The sequence below is a fragment of the Streptopelia decaocto genome (assembly GCF_964273445.1).
Source record: "Streptopelia decaocto genome assembly, chromosome: 8".
Classification (NCBI taxonomy): Eukaryota; Metazoa; Chordata; class Aves; order Columbiformes; family Columbidae; genus Streptopelia; species Streptopelia decaocto.
Genome location: NC_138662.1, coordinates 10131594 through 10143607, shown reverse-complemented (window position 1 = coordinate 10143607; position 12014 = coordinate 10131594). Strand labels below are relative to the sequence as shown.

General features: G+C 38.1%; 1 protein-coding gene across 2 annotated transcripts in view; it reads left to right on the top strand.

The window, feature by feature from the left end:
- Positions 1-12014, top strand: part of LOC309443117 (contactin-4) — a 331164-nt gene that overhangs the window by 37412 nt on the left and 281738 nt on the right. For both annotated transcript variants that reach the window (XM_082059766.1, XM_082059765.1), the window contains exon 2: positions 1512-1556. The gene's annotated coding sequence lies outside the window, so the exon portion shown is untranslated. The remainder of the gene's footprint in view (positions 1-1511; positions 1557-12014) is intronic.

Sequence of the window (12014 nt, the reverse complement as noted above, 5' to 3'; positions counted from 1 at the left end):
AGTGCTAAGTTGAACAGTTACAGTAAATAGAGTAATATTTTGATTGGTATGAAACCCTTCATTTCTTCTTGATGTCTAATTAGCTTAGCTCTGAATGTCAAATATTTATCTGCTCTACCCAGCGTTGTGCTCACTTAAGTGGGCTCCATCTGGTTCTGCCTGCCTTAAAGCCTGTTCCTCTCCAAACCGGCTTGCCCGCACTCAGCACTGGTGCTGGATCCCACCTGTCGCCCATCAGGTTGCTTGGACTGGGAGAGAGCTCTTCACTCCAACAAATGTGGGTGGCAAAGTGGTGCTGTGCAAACCCACACATGAGCCAGTCTGTAACTCCTTGAAAGCAGTTACGCTTCATGAGTGTAACTTTGAAGTCCAGTTTGAGAAATGTCACGCTAAGTCCTTCCTAAAAGCTGCTGGTTGCTTGTGAGTAGTACATATTCAAGTGAAGCCATAATATGCCTGCAGACTCCCAGTGGTGTAATTCCCCAGCACAAAATCTCCCACAGCAGAGCTGGTAAGAGCACATGGTGTAGAAGCCTTTTGTATTCTTGGGGACTTCAGCAGCAACTGTATTACATACTTGAACAGAAGCTGGGAGCACACTGTGGTTATGACTTCTTCATCTCGGGTTATAATACAACCTACACCCTTTAGTTAGAAAATGGATGATCAACAATTATCTTTACACCAAATATCAGACTTTTTTTTGTTGCTTCTATCTGGGATGTCTTGATAGCACAAAAGTTTATATTAGTATGTTTGCTGTATTATCGTGCTCACCCGATTCTAGCTTCTGAAATATATCGTCTGCATCTACTATATGTATTTTGTGTCCCCCATAGCCAGCTGCTGAATATGTGAAGCTATATAATTAAAAACATGTATTGAACGGATTTCCTATTGTTTTTCTACTTTCCAAAATTTGTTTAGTGGGTGGTTTGGATGATCTAGTGATTGTACTGGAATTCCTTGGGAAATGGCTGTGCTTCAGCCCTTTCTTTGAAATTTAGGTTGGTTTGATGTCAACTGAGAGTTGCACTGAGTTAGGAGTGAAAGCGTGAAGCTGGGCATTTATGCCAGCTTTGGGAAACCAAGAGCATTTGAGCAGTGGGGGATTCACTGTGAGAGTCTTTAGCTCCTGAAAGTGTTTATCAGCCCTTAATGAAGTTATTAGAGTTGAAAAAAATAAGGTTCAAGTAGTCCCGGGTGGAATAGCAGAATGCCAGTGGAATGTGCCGAGACTGCAGTGAGCAATTGGCTGGTGAATGGTGTGTCATGGCTGGGGGCTCTTGGAGAGGAAGACTGGTGCAGTGGGGGAACTATGAAATGAACGGTGGCAAAATTCGGTGGAGTACCTGACTAGTTTACTGCTTTTATCTTGTGATACTTTGTTTATTTTTAGTTTGCTACTTTCAAAGTCAGCCCTTTTCTCCAGAAAAGAATTTATTATGGATAAGAATTTAATGACTTAAAATACTGTATAACTGACTTTTCATATGAATTTCTACTTTCAGGTATTGGAAATTTGACTGAAGACTACATATCATGCACTGGAGAAGGTAACAATTCTTTAATACTTATTTTGATTTGTTTGTTGGTGATACTCATTTCTCGTCTTTCCTAAGGCCATTGTATTGAATGTCAAGAGAATCTGCCTCTTAGTTTCTCAGTATGTTGACAGTGAGTTTTGTTTACCTTTTTTGAAAGAATATATGTCAAAAGTCTGCATTTAAATTTTTTAGCATGTATATATTGCATTTATGCAATTCTGCATTGGATGATTTATCAAAAACATGGAACAGCTTGCCTTCAGAAAACTATTTTTGTAAATGTGGCATTGTTTAAAAGAATGTATATAACTTAAAGAATGAATCTTTTACAAAAGAATATTGATATCTTGTTATGAATAGTGGGATTTTTTTTTTTCTGGAATGTCTCAGATTTTTTTGGTCATGAGATTTTTTCAGATCTGGTGTTTGGTTGACTATTGAATGATGGATTCTACAGTTGAATTAGACAACCCAAACTGTGGCACTTCTGAAACGCAAATTATAATGGCATCTCAGCTGAATGACCAAAGGAATCAAAATTGTTAGTTGAGAGGTGGGGTTTGTCCTATAAATCCTGAAATTCTTTTGTTTTGTTGGTGGTGGTTGTGTGTGTGTGTTTGGTTCCCCGGCTACACTTGGAACAGTGTCAAGTATGATATATAGATTTAACTTTGAGAACTTGCTCTTTGGAGTGTCCATCTCTGGTCCAGTCAAGAGCAGAAGACTCTGCCTTTCTGTGCTTTCCTCTGCATCCCTCCTATGTTGCTTTTATCCTGCCCCAAAACTGGCTTACCTCAATCTTGTCTTCCATGTAGCCAATATCCACAGATAAAACTGCTTTCAAAGAAGAACATGCTTTTGAGTATTAACTATGTTATCTACAAAAGAGAACAAAACCTTTCCAGAGCTTAGAATGAAATATTAAAAAAAACCCATCATCTTCCCTCTAAATTTTAGACAATATTGTCCCGTCTGTTCAGAGAGGTTACAGATACCTTCTCATCAAAATATTTAATTTCTTAATTCTTCTTTTCCTTGGAGAAATTTAGAAGTTTCTCCGCAGTCCCAAGTGGTGTTTACAATGAAAACTGCACTACTGCTGTAGATCAAGTAAACTATTCTTATTCAGGTTGGGTCTTCTTAAACTTGCAAAGCTATCTTTGTGTGAAGTTTCCAAAGACAGAATGATACATTTTGTGATATATCACTTTCTAGTGGTCTGAGAGGAAAAACTTATTTCTTAATATAAAAGATAACTTTGAATAATGGACTCCTCATCCCTTTGGACAATACTCCTAAATTAGCCTCAAAGCCATTTCTCAGGTGAAATCTCATTTTCAGGTTCCCCATAGTAAAAAGGAGATACTGATACCCATTTCATTTGGAAAGTGTTTTCAATCTTCTGATGAAAAGTACTTCTGAAGAGTTAGGCAACCTTGATTAATTGAGCCTGAATAAGAAGTGCAGGATCAAATCTTGGGATATTATTTTTAGGCTGCAGACTTGTGTTCTGCATTCCAAATCCTTAAATGCCAGTTTGATGGCAAGTGTGAATGACTGGAGTAGACAGTTATATGCATAATAGTAATGGCTTGCAAATGCTGACACCACTATAGACAGAAGAATGGAAATTGCTTTCTGTTTACAGAACAATGTAACTATTTGGTAAACACTTCTCATTAGCAAGTGTGTGATCAGAATTTGTGTTAAATGCCTTAGTTCTGTGATATAAATGGGGTGGCATTTGTAGTGAAGTGGTATTAAAAAAAGCTAAGTGTGGATAAGTACTTAGAGAATACGAATGCTTAGAAGTTCAGTGATGTGTAATGTTTAGTTTTGATTACAGGACCACAAGCCAGAATTCTGTTCGTGTGGTGCATGGGAAGGGGGGAGGGAGGGTGGTGTCAGAATAGCAATGGATCTAAGCCTCTGACATGTCTTGAGCAGAGAAATTGCATAAACTTTGCCTAAAACCTGCCCCTTGCTGCTGGGGCTCTTGGCTGGTAGCATACCTTGAGATCCACAGTTGTGCCCTCAAAGATCTGAGCACTGCACACTTTTTAGGGAAGTGAGGGGTCACACACATTATGCTTCACAAAAGTACACTTACGGGAACTGAAAATTCTGGTTTTGTACACATTTCAGCTCTCAGGGAGGCAAGGATTTCCTGACCCTCACTCTTAAGCAGCATGTGGTTCTTGCCAAGCCATAAGCAAGGCATGGAGGAAGCCACATTTGGGGTTTTGCTTCTTGTCTGTCTGATGAACCAAAACTGGTTGTTGTTTACCTAAGTGAGTCAGTAAGTACAGATTTGAAAGGAAACATTTATGCATTTTAATAGTATAATTATAAAATGCTATTTTATTACCTGTCAAGCTAATTAAAACAGCTACAGGCTACAAGTCATCTTAGAAAGCTTGTAGCATCTGTGCATTGTATTCAACAACCAGGCTTAAAGTGTAATTTTAATTAGAATTATTATGAGCAGACACAGTGTACAGTTGTGCTGGAGAAATGTCCTTGCCTGCATAGGAATGCTGAATGTGCTAGGTAATAGCTTTAGGAAAGGAAATTATAATGAGTATGCTTTCTGCCTTATAGTCTGAATAGCAGTTAATTATGACATGGTTTGAAACTGTAGTGTCCTTCTTCCTCCTTGGGCATCCAGCATTAAACTGGTAGCTTCCCATTTGCCTGGTGTGGGAATGTTTGTGTCTTGTAGCTGTTGGCTACTTGAATCTGAAGAGCTGCCACTCATTCCAGGTGGAAATCTGCTCAGTTAGAAGTCTTGTGGGTCATCATGTAAGAGGATTACTTGGATGTAGGCTTACTATACATAATTTTTAGATCACTCTTTCAAAAAGAGATGTTTGTGATTTCCAGACATCCCTGTGCTTATCCGGATCCATAGAAATTAACTGTCCTCCTTCCTAGGCTCCTTATTTACAGATGTCTGTCACCATGTCCTCTTATTCTTTCCCTACTTCTCCTCTGAATATCTACTATCTCTTTCCCCCTATTATCTCCTTGTTCCTTTCTAGCTCTTTGCACCATCTGTGCCTCTCTACCATCCCTCACTGTAGACACCTCCTTCTCTGGTATTAGTTGAATTTCTCATGCCACTAGTGCTCCCCTCTGTGTGGAAAGCCTGAACAATTAAAACTGAGTCAATTGTTTTGAAAAACTGAATTAGCAAAATTGCCATTTTACACTGGATTTAGTGGCATCTTTTAGAAAATGAGCAGTCTCTGCTCTCTTTGACGTTGCACCTCAGAGATAGTTCACTAATTTTACAACAGAATGAAATGACAACTTTTTGATACATATAACTTGGATTACAATTATTGTAGGGGCGGCATTTTTCTTGATCATTTTTCCTTTTTTCTTATGTAACAGTAACATTTAGGCTGGACTACCTGTGACTTGATTTTTCTTCATAAGAACTTGATGAATACAACAGCACCAACTGGATACTTGAACAAAACTTACAATAAAATTATGTTAAAAGTCATGGGCACCTACCCAGATATTCCCTTGCAAACAGGTTTTGGAAGATGAGCTAGCTATTAAAGATGTGCCTCATTTCAGTGAGAGCTTTCTCATATGGTTGTGCAAAACTTTTAGTGTGTTTTCTTTCAGAATAGGTGTGAATATATGTGTTGTCTGTGTTCTCTGAGTGGGTATATGGGACTGAAAATACAGCCAACAAATGTCTGGTAGGGTAACAATGCCATTATTTAAGAAATCTGATGCAAAGAATACTTTGGCATGAATCAAATCTCCACTTCTGCACTTGTTTGATATTGTAAAGAGTTTATCATGGCCTTACAAGAATGTTAAGATATTATGGAGTTAAATATACTCTGAAAGTAGTCCTGTTAAAGCCACTGTTGCTTGTGATTGATGATGTAGGTTATAATGGTACTTCTAAATCTTGTGTTTGTGTGTGCAAATTACTATTTTCCAGTCTTTTCAAGGCTAACTTTATCTTATGGTGCAGCCCATATTTAAGGATTTCATGTTGCATTAGCCTTTGATTAAGGGGAAAGTAACTTTGATAAAATGACACTAAAAGTGATTCTATGGACTAGCTTAGAATAATTTATCACTCTTCATGACTGAGAGCAGATTTTGGACATGAGGGTCACCCTTTGAGGATTAATTTTCTGAGATAAACAGCTAATGGCTGTTGGATGATGATGGCCAAAAGCAATTATTATGGTATTTTTAAACTGTTCATTACTACTATAAAGAGTCACTAAACTGACTAAGTTTTAAACATTGCTTAAATAGCTATGTCAAGATGCATCAGCCTTGATTCAATGGTGTTACTGAATGGTAGAGTGGTGATACTTCCCTGCTGCATGCTCTGGCAGAGGCAGGTCCTGGCAGTCTCTTTTGCCTTTTCCCTATTAAATGAATGCTTTGCACCCTTTAGATTAGCAACTAAAATAGCCAGTTGGCATTTTTATTGGAGTCCCCTGTAAAAAAAACAAAGTAAATGTGTATTTTCCAGATATTTTGAAGAACATTTCACAGCTGGTTTATGTTTATAGGTGGGTGTCACTGTTTGCTTCTTACTTTCTGGGTTTCTAGTTTCCTTTCTTCTATATCCGTTTTTAATTTCTACAACATTGTAGTCAGGTGAGCTTAAAAGTACAGAGGAAGAGCATGTTATGAGGACAACTCCTGAACTGCTAAAAGATGAAGCCTTCTTTGGATGTAAAAATGGTAGAGCCTGGGGGTGGGGGAAGGAATAAAAAAGTATGTCTGAGATAAACTACTTCCATTTAATAAAAAAAGGATGAGCCTTAAACAACGAAGATATAGGTAGCTGCTGTCAGTAGCACTACTTAAAAGGAATGAGAAGCTGTCTTACGGAGGGATTAGTGTAGTGAGAAATAAACTGCGCAGTCACTGGAAGCAAGCAAGCTGTACACAGTCTAGCTGCTCTGCAAAAAAATAAAATGGCTGCTACAATTCAATTAAAATCACAGTAGGCTTTTCTGTTTGAGATGGTACATCCGTCATCCCGTATCTCCTGGTTGCTGGAGCCTCAAGGGATATTTAAGTTAGTGTAGAGCTCCTGGAGAATGCTGGAGCAACAGGTCTGGAATGACATGATTATCCATTTACTCAGATGCATTTTCCCCAACACACCTATAGAGTTTGGACTGTTGCTTAGTCTTCATGCATTTGACACTTTTGAGTAGATTGTTAATCTGAATTGAGAGTCACAGTTTATCCTACAAACCAGAAGAGGAACACCATATGCTTTCTCGCAGATAAATAATCAATTATTAACAAGATAATGTAGAAGGTAGTCAAATGAAATGAGATTTACTGTATTTAGTATTTTACAAGTATTGTGGATATAGGCTGGACTTCTAAAATCAAAATCAACTTTTTACCCATTTCAGAACTTCTTTTTAGAAAGCAATTTAAGCTAGAACAGCTGCTGAATTTCCCAGAACACATGGGTTTAAAAGGCTCCCTGTGCCAGCTTGAGTTATTTGAAAAAGCATATCCACCTCCTTGAGTTTGAAGAACTAGAAATTCATTTACTAATCTTAACTTGATAAGTAATTTCAGACCTTCTGTGTCTCTATACTCAATGTTTCATAGTTAACCAGGACAAGTGTTAGGAATCAGAGGGAGAATTTCTTCAGCTCAAGCATCTTGATCAGAATCTAGCGGCAAAATGGACATGAAAGTGCTTTCTCAGATGTGGAAGATGCAAAAGTCTGAATACAACTATGCAAATGCCCCGTGTGATGTGGCAAAGTTAAAAGCAGAATCCTTCATGGGTTGAAGCAATGGTTATTATAATTATAAATATGGCACGTTATTCTCTCAGGCTGTAATATAAGGGAGAGAGTAGTTGGAGGCAGCCTGCTTGAAGGTGTGCAGCACAGAGAAACGGAAGTCTGAGAAGATAAACCACGGTGTTGGCAGGGTAGCTGCACTGAGCCTTCCCAAACTGTTGCACAATGACAACAGATATGCAAGAAGCATTAGATAGGTTTGTAGAAAGGCCATTTGATATTTTTTTTTTTTTAATAAACCGAGCGTATCAGGTTGTGAGGTCAGACTGGGAAAGAAGTCTTGGAATAAACAGAGGCAGTAAGCTGCTGGGTGCTTGCAGGTGAGGGGGACAGGGAGTGAAAGCAGGTCTGCTCTATGCTGTACCAGTGCATCTGGGTAGAGTCTTGTGTGGGGTTTGTAATTCTGGGCATCTATGCTTGGTCTTGATATGCTCAGGTATTACTTTGGATGAGTTAGCAAAATGCATCAATTGTTTAAATGCTTTTATTTTTGTGGTTGATTTCTTCAGCTTTCAATGCAACTTGTTGGTGAACTGATAAGAGACTTTCTTCCAAGCAAATATTTTAAAGAATTAAGTTTATTTCAACAAGTTCTCATTAAAAGCAAATATCTGTTGAAAGCTTTCTCTGCCTCCTGCAGCTTGTTGTAAGGCTGTTGGTGCTGGTTGTCTTCCAGGGTCCAACTGTACAAAGAGAGGACAGTGGGATTTCTGGGATGCTCAGTGTGAGAACTGTGCGTCTGGGAGCCCGAGAACCCCAACCTGGGCAGTGTGGTCATCTCTGCCTGCTTTCTACTGCTTGGGCTGTGGACCTGCACATAAAATGTTTAAGTTTTTTTTTTAATTATTTAAAGAAGTTCTCATTATGTTTGAGGGGCTGAGTGGCAAGGGAACCTGAGTAGCCTCCAATCATTGAATCAGTGACATCCATGGTAGAAATTACAAAAGGCCTGACGCACCCATAAGAGGAGCTCTGTCCTCAAGTGAAGGACAAGAAAGCAGGTTTGAGATTAGTATTGGTTTTAGTCAGATTAAATTGCAGCAGGTTTACTTTTTTTTTTTTCCCCCCAATAGGCAGAAAAAGTAAGCTTTTCTTCCTGCAGATGGGACAAAAGGTATGGCGATGATTTTGACCATTGCTAAAATGGCTTCTTAGCTATCAAAACTTAATTATTTGAATGCCTTGAATATGCCCTTGGCAATTTTCAATAGCATCAATTAACATTTAGGAAATTAATTTTGGACTACTGAATATTAAATATTTACTTTAGAAATGTAAATGAGGTGTACTAACTTGGCATCTTGCGTGCCCCTTACCCCGAATATTCATAAGGCAAAAAAATGCTCAAGTTGGCAAACATGAAGGTGTGTTTTGGTGCTGACATGAAATACAGAAGGATTGCTGCCAGCTTTTGATACTGCATCAGTTTATTCAAGTTCTTTGCTCAGAATCATGGAGCTGCAGCACTTCAAAACACAGCGAAGTGATACCTCTGGCTAGAAATCAGCAAATCCAAAACCAAACCAAACAATGATTGGATGAAACATCAGAGCCTGTCTACTCCTTTATAGTTTCTTGTAGCACACTTTATGCTTTTCCTTTTTTTTTTTTTTTTGTTAAATATTGGATTCCCAAGAAATAAACAATTTACGCAGAAATGAAGGTGCTTCAGGAAATCTATAACTACTTAAAATTCATCTTTGCAGACTAAAATAGTTAGTCTAATCTTTACTAGAACCTAATTTTATCACCCTTATATTGTTACTAATACAAAATATTATGATTCTGCAAAAACATGTTACGGCATAACTTACTCTTCGCAAAGTTTGCCTGGTTGGCCTATTTTTTTGGTGTTGATCTTAGGTTCATGTTTGCATCTCTTGCCCCAACAAAAGTGCCTTGGCAAGCAGATACACTGTTTCAAAGGATCTATCTGCCAACTTGAAGGAATGAGTAATATGCCTTAGGACAAATTTTGAAGTCTATTTTGAATTTTGATTCTTTTTTGCTTAATTTGTTCAACCTGATCATTATACCTATTTATACCATTTTAGGAAGAACATCTTTGCCTCCTTGCTTGGAAACATGGGTTTTGTTTCAATTTCTTGTGATCTTTTTTATAAAGAAAACTTCTTATATAAAACATTATGAGTTCTGTTTTCGTAGAGTAGTTGAGGTTGGAAGGTATCTTTAGAGATGTAGTACAACTGCCCTGCTTGAAGTTTTCTAATAAAATATTATTATTTCAGTACTTATTGAGTGGCAGTTGTCCTCAATACACCATGTGCCATAAAGAAGGAATCAGTATATAACTCATTTTTTTGGTGTCTATAATAGTATGTAATTCCTTCTAGTCTTTTTTCATCAGTTCAGCTCCCTTGCTACTTTTAACTTTTAGAAGTTACCACTTTAGTCTTATACCCAGTATTTTGATTCTTCACATAAAACAACTCCTTTCTATCATTCTTTCCTGTAGCACTTTTACTATTTAGTCTGTTTTGTACTTCTGACTCATTATCAGTTATGAGCATGCAGCGTTGATGTTAGTTGTTACTTACTGTAAATACTTATTTCAGTACCTTAACTGCCCAATAATATTATTTCCTGAATATGGAGCTAGTAAACTGTGTTTCATGCACTGCTAAAGTTAATGGGAATTTAGATCAGCTTTGTGGCACTCTACTTCAAAGTAGTTCAAAGATCTCTTATCCTCACTTTCCTCTTAATCTTTGTTCCTCTCATGCCACAAAAATTTTCACAATTGTACTGTATCACCTGCTTTGATACATGAGATGTTATCTTCAGCACAGTCCGTCAAGTCTCTTTTTTTCTTCCACAGGAAACAGACAGAAAAAAACTTTTCATAGTGAACAGATGTGTCCTGATTTTTGTGTTTTTGTTTAAGTTTTACCACAGTCTGTTATCCTAAAATTAAAACACCTCCTCAGAGGCTGATCAGAACTTTCTCCCTTTTCCCCCTATAAAATGTCACTATAGCATCTCTTTCACTTTTTCTTGACGACTTTTTTCAAAAGGTGTGCAGTACAGTAGCTGCAGTAGGCTATGTGTCGAGTTATGCCACTTGAACATGAACTTTAGCTTTCACCATTGACAATCTCATTTTAGTAATTCTTTTTGATAGTGCTACAAGAATATATTGCTCACAACTTCATGTACCTTGGGATCTTGAACTTCCTGATCTTTATCATTAAAGCATTCTAAACAGTTTGAATGCTCTAGGGACCAGCTCACATCTGCTCTGACTCAGCACAACCTTGCTCTGAATTAGTCCTTGTGTTCCTCGTTCCCACTAACACGTATGAAAACTCATTCTAGTTTCTCTGTTATTGTTTTTGCCTTATCGTTGACTTCTGTTGTGCTCTATTGTGTACCAATTTATAGCCAGCTACAGTTTGTCTTATAAATTTCTAATGGAAGTTATATAGATTAGCTTGGCTAGGCTTCTTTTTAGATTAGAAGGCTATTGGAAGGAAATGACTGTCCCACCAAGGAAGTATGAGCCCTTTACTTTCTGGCACTTAGCAATATGCTTCTCTTTCTTCAGCATCTGTTTGGGACTTCTGAGTTGTGCACTAATTACAGTTGCCATTTAATTAACCTATGCACACATTGGGGATGGATGTGGTTATGTGCATCTGCTCCTGTGGAGAGGGTCCTGGGCTGTGCATGTGACATTGTGCACTGAAGCAGAAGGGCTTGTGCCTGTGGCACGTGCAGTGCAGATGAGTGTTACCTTATTAACGGCTGGCTTTCACACTTAATTGCATTAGTGTGAACTTTCTGTTTCCAAGCAAGGTGTAAGTTGTCTTTTTGTGAGGACCTCTGGCCATATTGTCTTTTCGCAAAGAAATGTGGACCTCAGCTCACTCTTTCAGCTGCTGAGAGTCTGCAGCAGCTCAAAGTCATTATGCAGCGTTACAAATAACTTCAGACAAGAGATGTGCTACTTCTCTCTGGAGTGTTGTTCAGATCTGGAAGTTGCTTCAGTTTTTAGACAGAACTGTATATCTGGACTAAGTCTGGGCATCCCCATTCTATGCCATCTCTCTGTTACTGTCAGAACCCATCATGTACATCTGCCAGACCGTACATGTGACGTGCGTGCTAAGTAGCTGTGTGGGGTTTTTTGCACAGCAATTCTCCCAAGGAGATGCTGTCATCTGCGCTGGATTTCCATTTCTTTCTTTTGTGCTTTCTGCAACTTTCTTTAAGTCACAAATCTCATTGTATTTGCTTGTTATGTGAGCCTGGCTCTGTTGGTGACCTGTAGTTCTTAATCTTGTAGGCTTTTGGCCTTGTTTTCTTTTGAGGCCTTTCTCCCACTTATACCCGGTGTTTAGCATCTGCATTTTAGAAATACATTTCAAGTATTTTTATAACTCCTTATACTGTATTTTCAGTGTTGTTAATTGTACCAAGTTTGCTTTTTGTAGTAATACACAGAGTGGTTGCAGCCTTTTTATTCTGCTACAGCCAGGAGCAGAAAAAAATCATCAGTTTCCAGATGACTTTCATTTTCCTTCCTAAGCTATTTTCATGTAATTCTGCATTCCAATGCTCTCTCTGTACTAAAGCTCTTTATGCTGTGGTGTATTTTTAACTAATGATGTGTCACTGTACC